Source organism: Nyctibius grandis, chromosome Z (assembly GCF_013368605.1).
Source record: "Nyctibius grandis isolate bNycGra1 chromosome Z, bNycGra1.pri, whole genome shotgun sequence".
NCBI classification, from domain to species: Eukaryota; Metazoa; Chordata; class Aves; order Nyctibiiformes; family Nyctibiidae; genus Nyctibius; species Nyctibius grandis.
The window spans coordinates 8,892,998-8,915,533 of record NC_090695.1 but is presented as its reverse complement, the minus strand read 5'-3'; the positions used below and the strand labels follow the sequence as shown (position 1 = coordinate 8,915,533).

At 56.1% G+C, this 22,536-nt stretch overlaps 1 protein-coding gene across 3 annotated transcripts in view; it reads left to right on the top strand.

Annotated features, from left to right (window-relative positions):
* The first annotated feature begins 1,019 nt into the window (after positions 1-1,019).
* Positions 1,020-22,536, top strand: part of ATOSB (atos homolog B) — a 39,662-nt gene continuing 18,145 nt past the window's right edge. The window contains exons 1-3 of one of the 3 annotated variants that reach the window (XM_068423314.1): positions 1,020-1,156; positions 7,103-7,199; positions 9,554-9,670. The gene's annotated coding sequence lies outside the window, so the exon portion shown is untranslated. Of the gene's footprint in view, positions 1,213-7,102; positions 7,325-9,553; positions 9,671-22,536 lie in introns of those variants that run through there. The other 2 variants (XM_068423313.1, XM_068423315.1) reach the window with 2 other exon arrangements.

Below are 22,536 nucleotides of genomic sequence, written 5' to 3'. Positions count from 1 at the left end.
GGTCAGAAGAAGAGATCTTGGGTTATATTTATCATTTGACGGTACCAGTCCCCGCTATTTTTAGAGCTGCGTTGCAGCTGCAGCTCGCTGAAGAGCGAGGTGAGTCGGCTGGGGGGCTGGATTTTACCAAGCTTCACCCAAAACTGCTGAAGTCAAGGCGTCTCTTCCCTGACCTGAACAGGCTGCTGCCAGGCTGGCGAGCTCTGGGCTGCTGCCCGTCGGGGCAGTGGGTCTGTCCCGGGTCCCCGGTGCCCCACAGCTGCCGGGTGCTCCAGTATTTCCAAGCAGCCATTTCCCGGGGTGTCCTGCGTGTGGCAGGCACCGGCACGGCCTGGCACTGCTGTTCCCATCCCGGCTGGGCCTGTGGGGTACCCGGGGCGGGAGACACCTTGGTGATCCCTCTCAGGATGTGTCCGTGGGGTGGGGGACACCCCAGGGGTCCCAACTGGCGGGGGCCATGCCCGTGGGGCTGGGGGGGCCGTGTCTGTGGGGTGGGACACGCCACGCCCGTGGGGCCTGGGGGGTGACCGTGGGGCCGTGTCCGGGCCCGGCGCCCCCGGGTGGGCCGGGGTCAGGTCAGACGTTAAAGGTCAGCCGGGCCGCGGGGCAGAGGCGAAGGGTCAGGGCGACGGCAGCCCCCACCCCAGCGCTGGGTCAGGCCCCGCCCCTGCCGCCGGCGGCCAATGAGGAGCCGCTTGGCCGGGGACCGCCCCTTCCCCGCTGTCATCACACACCCGCACGTGGAGGGGGCGGGGAGAGGGCGGGATCTCCGCGAGGCGCGTCACCACTTTTCCGCCCGCCCATTGGCCGCGCGTCCCCGACGGTCGCCTCAGCCCGCGCCGTGCCCCGCCCAGCGCACCAATCAGCGCGGGGGAGGCGGGCACGGGGGGCGTGTCTCCACTGGCACCCGGAAGGAGTGGAGGGAGTCGCGCAGCAGTCGGGGCCGCAGCGGCGACGGCGGCGGCAGCGGAGGGGGCGCTGGTGGGTCCGGCGGGGCCGCGGCGGGCCGGGCCACGGACCCGAACCGGGCACCGGGAGCGGGGGGACACGGACCCGAACCGGGCACCGGGCGGGACGGGCCGCCTGCCTGGCGCGGGAGGGGTTAGTGCGCCCCGTCCCCGCCGCCCGTCGTCCCCCTCCGCCCCGGTTCCAGAAGGTTCGGGGGGCGGACAGTGGGGCTGGGGGCCCTGGCCGGTGGGGTGAGCCGTTGGGGTGAGCGAGAGCTGGGGGGGCCGCGGCCGGGGGGGGACTGTTACAGGGTGGTACCGGCGGGGGGCGCCGTGACGGAGATGGGGGGCTGTGAGCTGGGGGAGGCTGTGTTGGGGATGGGGGGCTGTGAGCTGGGGGAGGCTGTGTTGGGGATGGGGGGGTGTGAGCTGGGGGGGGGCCGTGACCGGGATGGGGGGCTGTGAGCTGGGGGGTGCCGTGATAGGGATGGGGGGCTGTGAGCTGGGGGGGGGGCCGTGACGGGGATGGGGGGCTGTGAGCTGGGGGGGGGGCCGTGACCGGGATGGGGGGCTGTGAGCTGGGGGGTGCCGTGATGGGGATGGGGGGCTGTGAGCTGGGGGGGGGCCGTGACGGGGATGGGGGGCTGTGAGCTGGGGGGGGGGGCCGTGACCGGGATGGGGGGCTGTGAGCTGGGGGGGGGCCGTGACGGGGATGGGGGGCTGTGAGCTGGGGGGGGGCCGTGACGGGGATGGGGGGCTGTGAGCTGGGGGGGGGCCGTGACGGGGATGGGGGGCTGTGAGCTGGGGGGGGGCCGTGACCGGGATGGGGGGCTGTGAGCTGGGGGGGGGCCGTGACCCGGATGGGGGGCTGTGAGCTGGGGGGGGGCCGTGACCGGGATGGGGGGCTGTGAGCTGGGGGGGCCGTGACTGTGGGGGCTGTACCAGGAGGGCTGGGACCAGGGGAAGCTGTGGGAGGAGGTGCCGGGGTGGGGGGGGGGGGGGCAGCCTGCGCAAAGGTGTGACCGCAGAGTGGCTTTGGAGGGGCTGTGGCAGGACGCCATGCCCCCCCAACCCCCACCGGGGGGTTCGGTGCCCGGGGGTGCCTGTGGCTTGGAGGAGCTGTGGCGAGAGGGTCTGGCAGAGGCAGGTCTAGGGGGAGTAGAGGGGGACATGGTGGGGCTGTGAGCAGGGCTGCTGCCCGGGGGGGTTTGCAATGGCACAGGCTGTGCTTGGGGGTTGCTCCCAGCCCCCCAGCAAGGGCCCCGGCAGCTCAGGCCGGCCCTGCTGCCCCGGGGAGGCCGTGCTGCCCTGGTCTCGCCCACCAAGGCCACGTCCTCTCTGCTGTGGCACGGGCAGGGACGGCCTGTCCACAGCTCTGCTGACAGGATGGGGCCTCTTCCTCCTCCTCCTCCTCCCGGGCAGCAGCTCAAAGCCAGCCCCGGCTGGGATTCAGCTGACTCTTCTTGTCCCCCCTGGACACCCGTGGCGGTGGGGCCGTGCCGGAGGCCCAGAGCTGCCATGCCATGGCCCGGCCATGCAGCCTGCCGAGGCGGGGAGCAGGAGATGCAGCTCATCCAGTGCCTGCTGGGCCGGCACCTGCCCCGTGGATAAATCACAGCCTTCAGCGTGGGGCTGTGAAAACAGGGCTGGGGCGGATGTGAACCCCAGCATCCACGGTGAGAGGCCTGCTGCCCTCTGGTGACAGCCACCACGGGCGGAAGGACCCATCGAGGGGGACATTACTCACCGAAATCAGCAGCTGCAGACCTGGTGGGGTTTTCAAACGTTTTGGTGTGGCCGAGGCACCCGATTTCTACAGAAATCACAGAGGCGGAGCGCAGCATGCTCTTGGCAATCCCAGATGTTATGTTTAGAAAGCTGCTGTGCGTTAGGGAAGGCAGAGGGGGGATGGGCTTGCTGACAAGCCACCTGTGAACGTGATCCATCGGGTGACATGCTAGAGGGGCATAGACTTATCTCCAGGGTTTCCAGACTCCTTTTATTTTCTAAGGAAGGAGCGTGGAGTTTGCAGCTGCTGTGGAAAGTGTATAGTAGAGGAATGCCATGCTGCGTTCTAGGGTATTTTGAAAGTCACTTCCACTCGGTGCCTTTTTAAAAGGCATCGCACAAGCAAAGATCTGCTTACGGACCTGTCCTCTGCCTGAATTGCACCTGTTAGCCTTAGCAAAGAGGGGAAGTTGGGACCTTGTGGAGAGCGTAGCAGGATTGAACCCCAACGCAAAGGAGAGTCTCTGCAAACCTGGTAGCACGTGCAGAAGGTGAACAAGGTCTGGCAGGTGAAAGAGGAGAAAACTCCCAATGTGATAGTACGAGCTACTTTTGGCCGGGCTCCCCTTCATAAAGGGGTTGAGGACCGGGAGAATTAAGCCATCCTGTAAAGCCTCGTCACCGCCTTGTTTCACAGCAGCAACTCACATCGTGCGGGTCTCGGCATGAGCGAGCAGCGGGGCCCTGGTAGGGACTACGTGTCCCGGCATGCAGCTCCCTCGGCGCAGCCCAGCCGCCCCTTTGGCATCACGGCAGGCTGGGATCTGCGGCCTCCTGGCAGCCCTGGCTGTGCTGAGGGCAGGCAGCGGTGGGAGCAGGGTGGGCAGGAGGTTTGTACGGGGTTTGGATCAGAGAGGAGGCAGCACTTGCCTTTGCTTCCTCTGCAGCAGCTGCTTTCATGACATTTTGCTGGGTTCCTGCTGACTCTAGTGGGGCCCAAACATGTCCCTTTCCATGGACCCTGAGGTGGCCAGGATGTATGGGGACAGCAGGGCCCTCCTGTCACCCCAGCGACAGAGCTGCAGTCTTTGGGCTTGTAGAGCGAGGCCCAGCCTGCAAGTGGGGCAGGGCTGGGGCCATCTCAGCTCTGCCACTCACCTGGTGTCTGTTCCCTGTGTGAGAGGTGTCTTGCCTGCCACTGGAGGGATGGTGGGATCACCCTGCGCTGACTTTGGGGACCCCGCTATTCAAGGCATGTCTCGCTGAGGGGCTCCTCTGCTCTGCCACCCTTGCAGCAAGCTGGGCAGAGCAGCGCTCAATGCTCCGTTCTTCACATCTGCCCTCTGCAGAAATGGACTTTAGGGAAGAACGTATAATTTTAATTTTACTGGTGGGGTTGCTGTCTCACTCCTGGTGGCTTCCTCCAAGGCAGATGAAGCCCCCAGTCCATACACCCTCCCTCTGCTTGGTGCTGAGCTTTCCCAGCCCCTGTTCCCTCTGCAGTTTCAGGTCTTCTGAGCATGCAGAGCAGGAGGAGGAGAGGAAGTCCCCTCCCTGAGTTCAAGGGACCTCTGAGGACAGGGAAGCACGTCTGTGCCACTGTTCTTCCTCTTCGCTGTCTGTTACCAGGTGCTTGCCCTGGCACATTTCTGCGTGGCTGTGCTAAGTAGCAGAGGTGCCCGGACCTTCCTCACTGCTTCTGAGTCTGAGGGTGGTTCAAGTGGATAGTTATTGATCTGACTCTTCAGAGCCCATGACTCTTGACTCTTCCTGAGTCCTTTACCTGCCCTGACTGCTCTGGGCCTGCCCACGCTTGTCCCCTGCTAGATTTGGTAGGCACCATCGTGTGCTGTGTGAAAATGCCCAGTGCCTGGGGGCCAGGACGCTTCCTGGATGCAGAGTGAGAAAATGTGTCGTGTGTAGGTACGCGACCACAGATGTGAAAGGGAAAAGCGAAGCTGTATTTTTTAGAAAAGTGGTGTCCTCAGCATGCTGCAAGTGTAGCTGTAATCAAATTATCGGAGGCTTCCATGGCTGGAGGAATTAATGAGTCAGGTTTGAAGCAGGACAGGTGTGAAGGACAATACGGGAGAAGTCCTGAAGGGAGACATTTGTGTGTTAGCAGATGGCTTGTGGAGGGTGTCGTTGCAGGTTACTTGGCAGTGAGAGTCTTCTTTGGGAGGGTTTTGCCTGATGCCTCTCCACCACACATCACTCCCAGGCACCCCCTTCCTCCAGTGGGTTGTGTAGGTCCCTGAGTCCTGGTGATGCCAGCGCGTGTTTCTATTCTTCCTTGTGCCTGCACAGCCTGGCAGCTCTGCTCTCTGGTGCCTCTTTTCAGACCAGCTCTCTTCCTTTGTTTTTCCATTTTGCTTTTGCTGATGAGCAAGTGAGCCAGGGGAATGTAACATCTAGAGAACTTAGTCTCAGAAAGTTTGAGGTTTGCTTTAAAAATTATTTCCTTTGACTGAGAAGTGTCGTTGCAAATCTTCATCCTCCCTCTGCCTTTGCTCTGCTTTTTCGCAGTGTCCCTTCCTTGGCCTCATCAATGTCCAGCTGCCAGTTAACAGGTTTTCCCTCTGTTTCTCTCAGTGTCTTCAGCTGGTTGTGAATCCTGAATGAAGGGCAGCTGAGCTCACATGCTCTGCATTTCAGAGAGCTTTTTCAGGACGGGCTGGTGGTTTGCAGTCATACTCGCCCGTGTTGTGGCCTGGACAACCCCCCAGCTAAGCAGAGTGATGGCAGAACAATATTTGGATGGGAAATCTTCAAAGGAGTCCTGTGTACTGCAAAAAGTACAGTTAGAGATTCAGCTGGAAGTGCTTTTTAGTACCGAATCCATGTCCCGGGCCAGGGCTGATGTCAGCCCTGTGATTATTCTTGTTGGAAGTGAACAAAGATGCAAAGCCCTCTATGCCAGAGCTGAGGTGATAATCCAGATCTCCTGGCCTCTGTCCATTTGGGGTAATTGCATTCTTCCCGGGGAGTGTTTTCAACCCGTTCCTGTTGGGTACATTGCCATTGCTTCCTGTGCTGCAGCAGTATGTGGGTGGCAGTCCTTCAGCCATGTCCAAAGCAATTCTTGTCACTGCTCAGGCTCAGAGCCTTTCGAGCCTTCTCTGAAAGATAGTGTGGTACAGCAGGGAATTGGTGGAGGGTTTTAAATGTATGTATATTTATGTATACACATGCTACACTTAATGGGGCTTGTTCTGCTTGTAAACTCTTTAAAAACATAGCCCTGGTGACTAGCTGGTAGGGCTTCCAGGTGGGACCTCTCCTGGGACACCAATGCAGATTGACCTGCTGGCTGTGTATGTGCAGGTGACATTAAGCAGAAACGTTCTGGGTGCCTTCATGAATGTTTTAAGGACCAGTGCACCAGTAAGGTAGTGTAGGGGTGCCGCCCCACATCACAATGTAAAGGCTGTGCTTTTTGGGGTACTGGTGGCGTGGCTGCCCACAGTGTTCTGCTCACTGCTGCTGCGGCGCTGAGTTGTGCTGCTGGTGGTACCCCAGGGTGGCTGGGAGGGCAGGCTGGGGAGCGGGGACAGCCCCAAACCAGCTTTTGCTCATTGTGCTTGCAGCCGGGGGAATGTCAGACCTGGTTTTGGGGAGGCTGATGTTGTGCCAGTTTTCAGGACCTGCTGGGCATGAGGACCTACCCCCCATACAGTGCGATCTCCAGTGGTCTGTAATTACAGCACTGGGAGCCCGGGGAGGAGTCTTAAACAGCGTCTTTGTGACGGTGTTGGCAGGCCTGTTGGAGATTTCTGTTAAGCAGTTGTCGTTTTCCCCCTTTGCTGTAGCCTGGGAAACGCTGCAGCGTGGATTTGGCTTGGTCTGTTTGGGTTGTTGTGAGCGGTGTCTCCACGCAGCAGAGTTTGGCCCTCCCTGCCCTGGCTCCGCATCCCCATGGGGTGGTTTAGTGGGTGGCATGTGGGGCCCAGAGTCAGAGCCTGTTCTTGCAGGGAAACCATATGCCAGAGCCCCAACCTGAGTACGGGCAAAGCCTGTGTGGTGGAGCAACATACAGCTGTGCAAGTGGAGAAGAACAAACCTGAGGGTGCAGAAAGGACTTCTCACTGAAATCTGGGGGAGAGGGACGGTGGCTCTGACTTTAGCAGCCCTCTCTGGGGAACCAACCGTGCACCCACCTGGAGCCACACAGGGAACTGGGGTGATAATTGGAACCCCAGGAGAGAGTCAGGGCTGCAGCTGGAGGGGCAGCCTTGGCACCAATAAAGGATATGGTGGGATCATCGAGGTGCTGGGTTGCTTGGGGTCTCTCGCTTCTGTGCATAGGCCACAAACTTGCTTGGCTCGGATGAGCAATTACTGCCCGCCCAGCATTCGGAAGGTCTTCTTGCATGGGCAGGGTACTTCCCAGCTGAGCTGAACATGTGTCTGTGCACTTGTCTTTCAAGGTGACCCAAGACAGCCAGAACAAGGAACCCCAAGACCACACTGCGAGTGCTGACAGCTGAGAGCTGCCTTTCCCATCTGCTTCAGCCCTGCACCGAGGTTAGCACCCATTCAATCATCACCGTTTTTTTTCCTTCACCAGGGATGTGTGAAGAAGCCAGGAAGTCCCGTGCTCTCCTCCCCTCGACCCGTAGGGACAGCTCTGTCGAGTAGGTGTCACCCAGGTGAGATGCTCCCACAGCCCAGGCTGCTGGATGCTCCTGCCTCCCACCTGGCTGGCAGTGTGGCGAAGGCAACCTGGATGTGTATGACCAGTGCTGTTAAGACTGTTGAACCCTGCACACAGTTTTAAGCCCTTGGGAACTTGCAGTCTGTGCTGCTTGCTGTGCTCGTCCTTCTGTGTGCCCGCGGTATTGAACGGGAGCATTTCCCAGCTGTTGGTCTCTGCTGCTCGCTGTCCTTCACCTGAACAAACAGAGCTATGACTTCACCCAGAGCTCGTGGCAGACGTGATCCTGCTTTCTGTCAGAACTGGTTGAGCTCTGCCTGCGTTTTCCCAGGATTTTGTAGCTTAAGGAGCCCCTTGGCCGTGGTGTATGAGGCTTTGAGTGACAGCAAAGTGTTTCAGGAGGACTGGCAGTCTTTGATATACTGTCAAGAAACGTGAAGGTCAGGCCCTTGCTGCTCTGAGGTAGCCAGTGGGTTGAGATGGCTGTGGGCTTCCTTCCCTGTCTCTGTGCCTAGATGCTTGTGCGCCTGCTGGGGATCCCACAGCGCCCGCCCTGCCTGCGTGGCATGCTCTCACAGGGAAGGGAGCCCTTATCAGCACTGTGCCTCTGGAGGGGCAGGCTGAGCCCTTCTCTCACTCCAGTCCTCAGGTATGATTTGGCCAGGAGAGGTTGCATGGGGAAGCCACTGTTCAGGACATGTGGCTGCCCAGGCTGTGTGGCTCTTTCTCTGAAGTGTCTGCCAGGGAAGTTTGGGGCCAGTCCAGAGACAGCTGGAGACTGGGCCCCAGGCCATCTCGTCCTTCAGTCTGGTGCTGAAGTGGTACTCACACCGAGTGAGGCAGGGGTAGATTTACGTGGGAAGTTTAAAGGACGGAAGAAGTCCTTCACTCATGTCAGTGCTGTGTGCTGTGGACTCCCAACCACACAACGCGATGGCAGCAGAGCAGCCCCTTTATCCATCTCAGCTGTGGCAATCACTAATACCTGCTCCATTCTGCGATCTTTTATCTCTCTTAGTGATGGAAAAGAGACATGTGATGTGGCTAAGACCAGAGAAAAGGTTTGCGCTCAGTTCTGTTGGACCTCCCTGCAGTTCCCAGTCCACGAAGCTCACAGCATCCTCTCAGGGCTTCTCTGCCTTTGGACAAGAGGCATTTTAACACAAGGCTCACCATGTTGGATCCATTTTTCTTCCCCCCACCACTTGCTGACCAAATAGCCTGATACCTCCAGGGACAGCAGATCTCCTGTATATGTGTAATGCGCCATCTTCTCCCTTTACTTCATCATGGTGTGAACCTCTTCTCTCTGGTTTGGTATCCCCTAACCCAGGTTATATCAGTGAGCTTATATTTGGGCTGAATTAACCATGTTCAGTTTAGCGCAGCTGGCAGTAGTCTGGAAGCTGGTACAGCTTGCAGACCCCTGGACAGACTTTCAGTGCCTCTGTCAAGAATGTGATGGAATGCTTTGCTGGCAAACTCAAAGACTGGGCGAAGTGGAGTTTATATCTTCAACAGGAAGTGGTCAGTCTAACATCCTTCAGCCTGGTCTTAGCATGTGTGGGTTGCCATTGCCCCTCGGTCTGACGAGCTGATCTAGGAGTAGGTCTTCTTTCCACTGGAAACCCCAAGAAAATGCTGCACTCCCTTCAGAGGTGCGGCCCTGGGTTCCTCGTGAGTATTGGCACTGGAGTTATCTGAGGAATCCCCTCTTTGCCCTACCATCTCTGTTGCAAGTAGGTTGGGCATTCAAAGATCCTGTTCATGGGAGTGTTGGGACAGCTGGATCCTTGTTTGGTTCTCACTGCTCCTAAGAATGGAGCAGAGGATCATCTGCTGAGGCTAATTTTAGGTCTCCAAACATTGCCCATGTCCCTCTGAGCTCCTGTTTGTGTGCAATCTTGTGGCTCCATGCTAAGCGCTATGTGAGAGTCCTGTATACTCCAAAGCCCACAGCCGAGTGAGACGAGACCCCAGCTCTGGCCCTCTCTGTATGGCTGGATGGCTGCTTGGCTTCTGCCACCACCATCCACCAGCCCAGCACAGGGTGAGGCCTCCCAGCCTCTCCCTTATTTGTACACCCAAGACTTTTGGCCTCTTGCACTTTTTGGTTGCCACTTCAGGTGATTTTTCAGCAGTGCTGAGCTTAGTGCTGAGCTTTGCTAAGTTTCATGTTGAGGCAAGACGTGGCTCTGCAGTTTTGGCCCATCTTTATTTTTAGCCTGGTGAAGACATGGTTGATGGTATCAGAAGGAAGTTGCACGGTCTCCTGAGCTCCGTGACTCATCCTGGATCAGGACCGAGGCTTCACCAGCTTCTGCTATAACCATCAAGTGAGGTAACCGGTTGTGGTGGGCATTACTGGATCTTCGGAAGGGCAGAGTGGGGAGGGAAGCAGATGTTTCAGAAGTTATTTTTTATTTATTCTGTTAAGCCATTAAATTAATTCATTGAAAGATATTGGCAGGTATCATGCCTGAGCGTGGTTCAGCAGCGTACTTTGTCTTCCCTTTGCATCTTGTGCCTGTGTAGGAGAGGAGCTGTGCTAACATGCTGGGTTGGGTAACTGTTCAGTGGCACATAGCAATGGTAGACAACAGTTTTTAGGACAGGAAGTGAAGCAGGATCCTGTCTGCAGTTCAAGCCACAGTGAGGTTCAGTGCAGCAGAACAGAACTGCCTGAAGTGAAAATGGGCTGTGACTGAAGAGCAGAGACTTAGGAGGTGCCTGGAGGCTGCAGCAAGAAGAGTCTGGGACCACCATTTCTATCAGATGTGGTGCTGCCACAAGGTAGAAGGAGCTCATGGGGCTTTCTGACTTGCAGACAGCTGTGTTGTGCTGGTCTGGGCTGGGCAGGGGGCTGTGTATCACTACCATGGAGCAGGCAGTGTGGGGCAGACAGCGATATTGAAGCATCCCTGCCTGCCACAGTACAACATGGGGTGCAGCTATAGAGGGGCCTCTGCACCCCAGGTCTGGCTGCCCGGCTCTCCTGTGTCATGCCTCAGGACCGAGCATGGTGGGGTGTGATACACCCGGGTCCAGAGTAGGCACCTTACCCCTGAAATGGGTGGGTATGATGGCTTGTGGGGGTGGGCTTCCACCTCTGCCCCCTTTTCCTTCCTTAGGGTGATGAACAGCCCTTAAGGAGCATGTTGAGGCTTTTGGGTGTTGTGCAGCAGGTTTTGTGTGTGGGGCAGCGGGGAGGGTCCATCAAGGCTTGGGGGAGCAGAGACAAAGGAGGGAGGCAGGGGGGCATGCTTGGGGGAATTGCTATGGCAACTTGCCGCTGGCAGCATCGCTGCACTGTGCTTTCCACAGCGCACGGCGGAGGAGCAGCCAGGGCAAATGTGCAGCCTGCCGCAGCCCTCGATGCAGCCCCGTCCCAGCCCCCTCCCAGCCGTGCCATGGGCTTGGCATTGCTGGGCTCCTGTGTGACAATGTGGCATCCGGAGCCATTCTCCTCAGGCAGCAGCCTCAGGGTGGGTGGCTGGGGGTGTTTTGTCCATCCTCTCCCTTCTTTCACCCCTCACTGGGGTATGGGCAGGCAGCTCCTGTTTGCAGACCTGTTCTGTTTGAAGCCTTGAGTTGCAGAGCAGGCCTAGCCAGAAAGAAACCAGTCTCTTGAGCCCTCTTACTGTACCACAGAGGAAAGCAAGTTATTCTGCCGCCCTTGCTTATCCTCATTTAATCAGTGTAAGTGGCTTCAGCCATGCCTGCATCTTCCCAGGATGCCTGGTCCTGTACTGTGCAGTCCACCTCACACAGCCAGTTTGCCTCACTCCGGGGTATCTGTACTCTGATGGAGGGTGGACGCTCTGGTGAGCCCTCTGATATGGTCTGAGACAGGTAAAGGAGGTGTTAAACATCTCTGAAGCTGTCTTTGGGCAGACCCCTTGCCACATGCTGGTAGAGAGCTGGCTCCTGTTGCTGAAGGAAACAGGGAACATCGTGCCGCTCTCTGCACAGAGGGAACAGGTCAGGAAGCTCGCTTCAGCCTGGCCATAATGTGAGCATGACTGAGACCTGACGTGTCATCCATGATGTGCCAAAAGCCCTGGATGCGAGCCAGGGGGAAGGGACTGGCTGGCAGCAAGCACAGCTTGCCTGTCTCAACGTGGGTGGCTGTATGAGATGTAAACCTCTCTCATTACACCTCTCAAAGGTCAGTGCTCTCTGAGATACAACACCCTGCCTGCAGCTCTGTGCCCGGCCCAGAACGAGAGGGGAAGGAGCCTGCTGCACCTGCTCCACCTTTGGAGGATGCTCTGAGGTCAGATGGGGTTGCCATGGGGTGGCACACACTGCTGTAGTGCCTGTGGCCAGAGTTCATCTGGGACTAGGATGTTCAGGCAAAACTGGAGGGGAAAGGATGCCTGTCTGTGGCCTGCACTCACAAATGCCATGATCCTTGCCTGAGCTGTGACCCTTCCATCCAGCTCTGAACCAGGTATAAAGCCTCAGAAGTTCCCCTGAAAACCATTTCCAGTCTGCCATAGCGTCCATCTACGATTTAGGGTGATTATAAGATCTGTATAGACTGCCCAATGCTGTCCAGTACTACAGTTCCAGTTTTTGGAACTGTTAGATTTGTTTGTAAAATGTCCCCTGGACTCCAGACCCTAGTGTTCCCAAGGGAGAGCAAACGAGGAGGCGGAAGCTGGAACGTGAAGCCTTTGGGAAAGCTGCCTGCAGCAGACAGCAGTGCGCTTCCTCTGTCTCGCTTCCGACAGGTTCCTTCCCTTCTCGGAGGGGAAGAGCTTGCTCTGAACGGGCCGCTGGAGCTTCATTTCCATGGAAGAAGCTGAGACACTGGTACCTGACACTGAAGACAATTTCAGATCAGCGGTTCAAGCACTGCTCTTCATGTATGTGACCTTCAGCACTTGGTGTCAGAACTGGTGTTACGGTGTGTTACGGGTGCAGGTGATGGTGGAGCATGGTCAGAATCCATTGAGCCAAACCGTAGTTCCCTCTGACCACACTTTCATGGTCTGTTGTTTCTGATCTTTCATCCAGACTGAGGCCCCAAGATGTGCTATGGAGTATCATGGAACTGATGCAGAGCCCCACAGATAAGGCTCTGGGTTATGCGTGTGTGTTGGGGTGTGAACTGCCAGTTCCTAGGGCAGAGGGTGTTTTCTCTTTTGCCATTTGTACAGCACCTCACATGCCGAGATCCTTGCCCAAGACTCGAACTCCTGGGCGCTGTGACCTGGTGAGTTATAACCGTGTCATCTTTGAAGTGCTGCTCCCTCTTTTTCTGTCCTGCCTGTTCATACTGCAGAAAGGATCAGAAAAGCCCAAAGGCGGTGGGGTCACATACTCTGCTCCCGATTTGTGGAGGAGTTAAGACAGGCAATGCTGGAATAAGCATTTAGGGAGAGGCAGCCAAAAGAGATTTCCTCCTGGCTGAGCTGCAGCATTCAAGTTCGGAAAGTACTGTGTGGGTTACGTGCTGCTGGGCTTTGCTGCTGCCATCGCCTTAGGCAAGGCCGTGACATGCATACCTGCTGGTAGTCAGATGGGGACAGCATCTTGAGCAGTGTTGCTCTGAAAAAACTGGCCAGTGTCTTTTTGGACATCAGGAGCAACCTTAATGCTGCTGCTGTGGAAAGAGTGCTGGGGATTTCAGCGGAGAGGTGATGGATCATTGGGACCAAGAGGAAACTTTGGCTTGGTGGGTGTTTCTACCTGCATTCCCTAAATTGTGAGAAGATAGTCAAGCCCAGCAGTGCTGTACAGATTGCCCCATCTGGAAGATGCATAAAGAATAGCTTGTGAGAGCCAGCTCTTTGCTCAACCCAGACGCAGGGAAAACGCCTGGACTGTGTGCGCTGGGGTTTTCCTCCTGCCAGTCAGCAGTGCTGTAGCTGTGCAGAGAAAGCACAGCGCAGACAGGTTAGCACAGTCACTCGAGTCCTTTCTATACCAGTGTTTGCATAGCTGATGAGATTAGCGTAGCTGGGCTGGTGGTGGACAAAGAGGGTAATTCTCAAGGTCTTCTCTGCTGTGGCTGCCAGCAAAATAAAGCGGTTATGCCATCAAGTAGTGAGTCTGAGCTTTGCCTTCATTAAGGAGCAGCAACAGCTAAAAACATGAGTAGTTTTTCAGGAACTAGGATATTCTCAGGCTCTTTGTCTGGGTCTGGTCTGCTGACCTTTCCCCTGGGCTGACAGTCTGGGATCTTAAGGTATTTTCAATGATCTGTGCTGGCCATGTGATAAATCTGGATAGAGAGAACACAAAAATCAGTGGCATCAGTCTGCCACTCTGAAAGTGCTCCTTTTGCTGCTGTGCCTGTTCCCTGTAAGCAAAGGGCTGTTTCATGGCTTAGGTTTGTTGAGGAAACAGCCTTACGGCTCCTCTCTTTCTGCTGTGCAGCTATCTCCCTGGCAGCTCAGTAGGAATGATTTATTATAGATTACAGCTCTGTTCAGTTCTGTTTCCCTACAATCTCATACAGTTAAAAGTAACTGAGCAAAACACAGCGGTGCTTCCGGAGGAAGGCTGCTGTCAGAGGCCAGCCCTGTAGCAGAGGCTGGAAGCAAGGAGGAGCAGTTCACCAGGAAATGCCTGTGTTCACGTGCTGATGGCTTTTGGGAAGGAAAAGGTATCTCACCCGTGAAAGCTTCCTTACAGCAGGACTCCGAACGCTGCTGATGGAGCTGCACCAGTGTGAGCGGTTGTGAGAATGCTGCCTTCCAGAGCTTGGGAAAGGTCTGACCAAAGCGGTGGTCTGGAAAAAAAAAAGTCAAATTCTGTCCTTAAGTGAACCTCCAAGTGGTTGTTTTGGTTTTTTTTTTTTTGAGTGTTTTTTGGCTTGGTCTTTTAGTTGTTGGTGGTGGTGGTTTGGTTTGGGCTTTTTTTGCTACTGGAAAGAAAAGGTATTGCTTGTGCAAATCCTTGTGAGGAAAGAGCAGGGAATTTCCTTTGGAGTGAGCCCATCTGAAACTTGATACGTCTCAGATGTGTGTTAACAAGAGAAATGAAAAGATTGTGCCATAAAGTGGTAGGGGATAATGAGTTTAATCTACTATTATGTTGTCCTGGGAGATAGAGCTGGGGCAAGGGTATCAGCAATAACATTATGCTTTGCATGACAACAGCAGCAAATACCACCTGAACATGCTTCCCCAGGGAGGGGTGAAAGGGTCTGTTTTCAGAGATTCACTGGGACGGTGGAGAAAAGCAACCAAGAGAGGTTGAGCCTGGGGAGAGATGCCAGGAGATTTGCAGATGGGCATTGCATAGTAGCTGTGCATTTTCTGCAGCTTGAGATCTGCTTTCCCATTCAGTGGCCCAGCTGAACTGGAAAGCGCTGGGCTCTTAACCTCATTGAGAACTTCAGAAATGCAGTAAAGAAACCACAGCTTTAATAACATTAGTGACCTGGAGCCTGAATGAACAAATCTTTATATTTAGCTCCTTTGCCTGCAAGGTAGATGGGTGGTGATTTGCTACTGCACCAGACATAGGGGTTTTAAAGGATGCTGGTGTGAGTGAGCACTGCTCTGCTCAGATGGACCTAGAGCAAGGAGTGCAGATAGGACTTAATCTTGGGAAGCTTAACTGGTGAGCAGGGCCTCAAAGGGTTTTTGGAGGGCTGTGGTGAAAACAGAGTCTGAGGTCAGTACCTGGAAACCCATCAGCTCCTAGAGCTGGACAGGAGAATCCAAGTCTTTACTCAAATGCATCAATCTTTTAAAGTAAAGAATGCAACGATCTGCTCTCAAGGAAACATCCAGTCCGCTACCTTTCTTTTCTGGGCCGTGCTAAGTTACGTGCACCTGGTGCAGAGCCCTGCATGTCCCTGTCCCCTCTGGTGCCAGAGAGCACATGGGTCAGTCTGCGGGGCTCGGTGTAGCCCAGCAGAGCTGGATGCAGCCTGTATGGCTGGCAGCAGAGTGGGGCCAGCTTCTGCTTCAGGAGAGGTGGGAACAGAGGAGGCTCATAATTCAGATAGCTGCTTAGTGCAGGACATGTGGGTATCTTTATCTCTCCCCATCACTGGGGTTTTCAGAGGTGTCAGTACCACCCTTGCCCTACTCCCCACGCTGTGCCCGGTGCTCGGGGCTGCCCACCCGCTCCCCTTCCTTGGGGCAAAGACAGCATGCCGTGACTCAGTTTCCCTGTGGCCTGGGGAGCAGCGAGGGGTGGAGCGGGACCGGAAGGGGACAGAGGGGAAGTTACAGCAGCTGGTAGGAAATGGCATTTTGGGGTGCTGCAAGGTGGCCCTAACCCATCCTGTCTGTAGAGGTGGTGTTTTGGGGTGCAGCAGTGCAAGTCTTCTCTGGCTGCTGTAGAGCTGGTGTTTCGGGCTGCTGCAAGGCAGCCCTGCTCCATCCCAGCTGTGGAGCTGGCATTTTTGGGTGCTGCAAAGCAGCCCTGCTCTATTCTACGTTCTCCTGTGCCAGAGATCATGCTAGGGCAGGGAGGGCTGGCTGCACCTCCCATGCCTTCTGTATCCCCGCGTGCAGGGTGTACAATTATGGACAGTACCATGGCCCTGCTTCCTTCAGTGTCTGATTTGTGTGCTGCTGCTCGGGATATGGGTCTGAGCTGTCTCAGACAAGGCAGGAGACAGGACTGCTGTCACTGTGCTCTCGCCTATGTGCAGGCTGCGGGAGTGACAGCACGACGTGCCTCACTGTCTCTGCTTTGCACCCAGGCATGGAGCAATGGCTGTACCTAGGAGCAGAGGAGCCCTTGCAGGTGTGGCGAGGGGAGTGTCTGGTCCCACCTGCTTTCTTCCTCCCCCCTGTTCCTTCCTTGCGGCCCTGAATCCGCCTGCATGGAGTGTGTTCTGTAATAAACCTGCTGAACTGAGGGCAGGTAGAGCAAGACCAGGAGACTATAAAGAGTTGTGAGCCCAACCCAGGCCCATGTTGCTGCAGCAGTGCGGGGCCCCACATGCACATCTTGGTAATAGTTTGTACTGATGATGAGGATGGTCAGAGACATCTTCCACACCCTGTTGTGTGTGTCCAATGCATCCTGTGAGCCACCAGCAGATTGTCAGCACGGCTCTTTTGTCGGTGGAGGATAGGTCCAGCTTTCTGTGTATGCTGCAACCAGCCTTGCTTCTGTGAAGCACTCTGTGTCTGAGGCGGTGCCCCAAGGGTTAAGCCACGGTTGTGGGGTAGGATTTGTAGCAGGAACAAAGAGGGCTTTTAAGGTCTGTGCTGGGCTAGGAATAGAGGGGATGGATTGAGCCTTTCCCAGTGTGTAGAATTACAAAGGTCAAGGAGACCCTTTTGCTGGGAGGCAGCAGGGTTGGGGTCCCTGATGGAAGTGGGGCAGAGAGAAAAGAAATTGTGAAAGTAAGAGCAACTTCATGGGGAGCTTTAAGGCCAGAGTGAAAACTGGAGCTATACCCTGAGATGAATGAGTGCTGAACACAAGGCTGGGAGCCAGGAGTGCAGGGCTGTAGGTTTTGTGCAGGCCTTCTGCCCTGGGGTTTTTGGGTGGTTTGGTTTTGTTTTTTTCCCCCCATGTTGCACATGGCACCTGAATTCGCAGCGTCGCTGGTGTAGCCAGCACTTGGGCCTCTCCAGCGTCCTCTGAGCTGTTGAAGGCTGCAGAGGGTAAAAAAGGCAATGCCTGCAAGGGAGGATCTCTCCGAAATGCAGAAAAGGAGACAGTCCCGGGTGCCTGTAGGCACATTTTGCCTTGGCAGAAGACGGAAGTTGGCTTTTCAATGCCTGCCAAAGCTAAATCTGGATTTTTCATGTGTAGTTAAGCAGCAAAGCCCAGTTCTAGCTGCTTTCCTAGCCCCTCTGCTTAATGTCTTCTGCTCAGGGTGCCCCGTGGAGCACAGCACCAGAGGGTCCAGCAAAAGAAGCTAGGGAAGGGATGGGTGGCAGAAACCTCTGTTTCCCTTCCCACAGCAAGGTGGAAAGAGGATACAGCTAGTTTCCACCTTGAGCTTTAGATGGCGTAAGCCAGCCAGCCAGCCCACTCAGGACGTGTACAGAGGGGTGCAGGATATGCTGAGTCAACAAGAGCATCCCCTTGCTGAGGATGGGGGACTGATCAGGGCTACTGAGACAATAGGGGCTTCCAGCATGCAGGAAGGGTGAGCGACTGCTGCAAACCACACGGTGGGCTTTCCAATTTTAGCAAACTTCGATTTGTGTTACTGACCAGAAGAGGCGGTTTAGTCCTTAAAACTTTCAGGCTGCGTTAGCAGACACTTGGCCGTTGAGTTCCATCCCTGGCACAGGCGTGCTCCCACATCTAAGCTTTCGTTTAAAGAAATTCCACATCTGGTGTTTATGTTGGATCAGATAACCTTGAATGTGATTTTTGGAACAAATGGCTGATGCTTCACTGGGTTCTGTCTGGGAGATGAAAGCTGGTCCCAGGGAATACTCCATGAGGGTCGCTGCAGCTAGCACCTAAGTTAGCAGCCTACTTTTTCTCTACTTTTTCAAGCTTTTTCAAGGCTGCTCTACTTTTTCAAGCACCACAAAGGCAGAACTATAGGGACTACAGAGCTGCTGTGAGAAGCAGAACCCAGAAATGGAGGGCTTGGTTCAGGGCTCCTGGAAACGGTAGCATTCTCAGTTCACCTTGGTAGATGGCTTGTTCTCAGAGTCGTGCCCTGGGTGTCTGTCCCTGTCACCAGGAACCGTTTCAGCAGAAGCATTGGCTTTGTGTTCTTCTTGCTGCTTAGTGTCCATGTTGAGGAAGCCTGAACTTCTCTACCTGCCGTTGCCCAAAGTCCTCTCTTCTCATCCTTCCCTCTGACATCACCTGTGCTGCAAAAGCATGCCACCAATGTAAAGGTGGCTGAGTAAACTGGCACCCCTCTGCTGACAGTTCCCAGCTTGCTGACCTGAAATGTGCTATTTGAAGGCAGCAAGGTCTTGTCACTGTACTTTGGAGGGATGCTCTGCCTCTGTTCTTAGCCATTTGGGCTGCAGAGGGGGAACACAGGGCAGTTACAAGGAATCCCCTTGGTGTGGGAGGGACATCACAAGCAAGAGCAGCTTGGCTGTCTCATTTCCACTCTTCCCCCCCACCCAGCCTGGATGGAGAGGGGTGTTGCAGATGCGGTGTTACCCCTCTGATAGTCACAAATGGGGTGCTGGCAGGAAATTATTACAGTCTGGCTCAAATCAGAGCAGTCCCCAGCTGCTCTGAGTGGATGTAGGGCACGTCCCTTGGCTTCCCCTTTGCCCAGGGGCTATGTCAGGGAGCTGGCCTTGTCCAAGAGCTCATGTAGGTTATTGCTGCTCTCTCAGGGTCTCCCAGAGCTTGTAGAGAAGCCCATCTTTGCAGTGGTGACAGGCTGATTTAATCACTTGCATTTAAATTGCTGGGACTGTCCTGCTGGTGGCTGCTGAGTTTTGTTCAGGTGCTTGCCCAGTGCTGTGACCTCAGTGACAACCTGACCACCACAGTGTTGGCTCTGCCTTTGGCCTTGCTGATGAGACGCTTTGAGCACTATGGATCTCCCACCCTGCCTCCCTAGAAGGGACCCCAGGGACTGGAGCATCCCGATGAGAGGAGGAATGGTGTGCAGGGGAAGTGGCTGGTGCCTCCAGGACCCTGTGTGACTGACGTCTTGGTTTTCTTTGCCCTGAGAAGGGAGAATGGCTCTGTGTGTACATGGTGAGGATCAGGAGTGTAAAGATCCAGGGAGAACCAGCAGCTCTGACATACAGTCCTGAGCTTTGGCAGAAAATCATTCTTTGTCCCTATTAAATACGTGACATCCCAGCCCAAAACATTGTCCCTCCTTCCCTGCTCAAAGGATGGCTTAGTCTGGCCTTAATTCCAGGGTGTCAGGGCCTCCTCACCCAGCTGGACTCTGTGACCTTGCTGGAGACGTGATGCTTGACTGACTTGTCTTATTGCAGCACCAGCAAGGCTTGTCCTGAGCAACATGTGTGTGTGGCTGTAGGCAAAATGCTGCAGCTGGCCAAGTGCTCCTGGGTGGAAGGGACCAGAGCCCCTTCTCAGTGTGACTCTGACCAGTGAGATGAGGAGAGGAAAGGGCGAGAGGAGAGCCTGTGTCTGATCCCAGTAATTTTCTCCTATAGTCAATGTGAAATGGATCCTTCAGCTACAACAGGCAGAGGCGCAGGTCTGCGACCGGGCATGCTGCACAGACCAGCATGTTCTGCGTGCGCCGGCACTCTCCTGCGCTCCTTGACACAGATGGATGTGCTCTGCACGCAGAGCCGCTCGCCGGCTGGGAGCTGTGTGCCACAGCTCTCGCTGGGCTCCAGCATGGCTCTTGTCACCTCTGCTCCGGTCCCTTCCAAGAAGAAGGGTGAGGTTAGCCGGAGAGCCCTCAGAAGGGGTGGTGCTGGGGGAAAGGTGAAGGAAATGTGGGGCAAAGCATCTTTGAACTTCAGCCCCTAGCATCAGGGGGATTGCTAGTCAGAGAAGCAGCCTGCAGAGGACATGTATAGGTAGCATCATGTGCGTGGCTTGTACTGTCCAGATTGAGGAACTGGCCAAGCCTGCGGGCCCTGCATGGGCAGTGGCACTGGCTGATGCTGAGTGACCGTAGCCGTGCTTAGAAGTTCCTTCCTGGCTCCCAGCAAGCTCTCCACCCTGGAGAGTCAAACTGGGAAGAGGCACAGCCTGGGGGGTGTGTTTGGCTGCACCCGAAGGCAGGTTAGCTGGCAGACCGCTCGCCTGTGGATCTCAGCTGCGGCAGGACCGGGTAACCCTCCCACAGCCAGCGGTGGGGGTCAGGCTGCCGAAGGGCTGATAAAGCGAACGGGTTTGCCTGGAAGGCAGCCTCAGAGGAAGCCCTCCCCCAGCATGGCTCCTTATCTCGGCCGCGCTGGCACATGGCAGCGCTCCCGACCTGGGTTTCTGCCCCGTCTCCTGGACTCGAGCCAGCGGCGACATCTCTGCCCCTCCTGCCCCTGCCCGGTTCGCTGCCTTGCAGGGTTTGTGGCATTGCTCCGACGGCTGAGGCCGGGTTGCACATACACATACACGCACACACGCGTGTGTGCGCATGGCTGTGGCAGAAATGGGTGAGTCAGGCAGGAGGAGGGGGTGAATCACAGGGGAGTGAGTCAGCGGGAAGCAGAGGGCAGGTGCTCTCCCAGGGCTGGGCTTTAAGGGAGCCCAAGCGCCTGGCAGCCCATGCTGGGTCCACCGGGTGATGGGGTGAGGGTGCTGGAGGAGAGCTGCTGGGAAAGCTGCGGGGCTTAGCAGGTGGAGGCAGTGCCTGTTGCTTGGGAACGAACCAGGATCTGGCTCAGCCACGTGCCAAACCTGTACTCTGCCCGTGTCTCCTCCAGCTGTGGGTATGTTGGTGTCCCGGAGGGGCCTGGAGCATCCTCGGTACTGAGGCTTTTGCAGGAGGGACCGAAGACAAACGCCACGAGGGAGCAGTGCAGTGACCAGGTATCCCAGCCTCCAGTGCACAGGCTGGATCCCCGTCCCCACGCAGGCAGCCCTGGGCAAGCTGAGCAGGTCTCTGTCCTGGTCGGATCCTGCCCATTAACCTTCCCATCCGCTCTGAGGGAGTGGGGAGAGGATGGAAAAATGAACGATCCGTGCTGGAGCAGAGACAGACCCACAGATAGCTCTGGATTGAGTGAACGCAGCATGGACGGAGAGCTGCGATGGGGACGATGCGCTGCAGATCTGGGGGCATGGTCGGTCGTTGGCTCTGAAATCCCTTGTGTGAGCTGGGCTCTGCTGCAGACCCTGTTAGGGTGTTGGAGATGGTCATGGATGGCTGCTTCCCCCATCCAGGGACCTGCTATGGGCTCTGGAGTCTCCATCCAGCCTGGCTGGTCTCTGCTGAGGTTGATTCCTAGTGGTCCTGCTCATCACTCCTGAGGGCAGGTCCCCTGTGGGTGTGATGGAGGATACCGCCTGGTATCGGTGCCAAAGCTCTCTGTATTTAGGGACAGTCTTTTTGGAGCAGGTACTTGGGAGTTCTGGCCTGGGATAGCCAAGGTGTGTTGCAGCAGGTACTGACATTGGTACTTGGTATGGCTTCCAACCAGAAAAAGGATCAAATACTTGAGTGAAAAAAGCCCCCACTGATGTCAGTGTTGAGGTGAGTCTCTTTTTCAACACCCCCAAGGTGTGCGGGTGTCTGCTGCTCCAGACTGGCTGCAGGTACCTCTTGTCCTCCTTGGTGGCATCCTTGGCTGGGCAGGATGGAGACTAATGGGCTCCAGCACTCTCCAGAGATGCCCTGGAGCTCTGGCCCCTCTGTGAAGCTGCTGATGTGCTGCATCACATTGGGGGCAGAGGCTGAGAGCGATGGGTTTGTGCAGCTGGGAAAGGGAAGGCAGCGAAGGGGGCTCTCGCTGCTGCCAGCAGCTGTGGGTTTGGAGAGAAGCTGAAGCCAGGCTCTCCTGGGAAGTGCCAAAGGACTGAATGAGAAGCAATGGCACACAAGGGAAATTCTGATTTGATATTAGGAAAAGTATTTCCCCTCAAGGGTGGTTAACCTCTGGAGCAGGGTCCAGAGAAGGGGGGGGCAGTGTCCACATTTAGAGACCTTCAGCCCTTGGCAGGGGTGAGCCCTGAGCAACCTGCTCAACATTAGCTTTGCTGTGAGCAGGATTGGACCAAACCCCTCCGAGGTCCCTTCCCACCATCGTTGTTCCCCAGTTCTGCAGTTCTCGGGGTGCTTGGCAGTGTAGCAGCTCATGGCCTGTTGGACTGACTGGCTTGTGGGCGAATGGAGGGATCGGGGGGTTGTTCTGTCCATCCCCTCATACCATACGGTATGAGCAGCGTCAGGGGATGGAGGCACTGCCTTAGCAGCATTGCCTAGCTCATTGCTTTGCCCCCACCTATCTTAACCGTCTCTCCAGAGGTCCGTGTTACTCCCTGCCTGCACCAGCACAGAAAGCCGGCCGGCAGTAAAGCATGGGGCGATGAACCATCCGCCCTGCTCTGCTGGCCGTGCAGAGCTGGGATCTGTAGGGGGGTGCTGGCATTGTTGGGAGGCTGGCGAGGACGCTGGCCCCCAGCCCTCCGGCTGCAAGGGCTCCAGGTTTATCTTCCTTGCTGTGCCTGTCCCACAGACAGTGGCGATTGTGGGGAAAGTCACCAGTAGCCTTTTTAAAGGCCCCAGCTGCCTGACCATCCCAGCAGATAGGGAGCAGATGGAGGCTGAGATGAGCCCAAAGAACTGTCTGGAAAGAATTACTTGCTCCCAGTATTTTCTGTTTCTTTGCCAGCCTTTTATTCTCATGGCTGCTC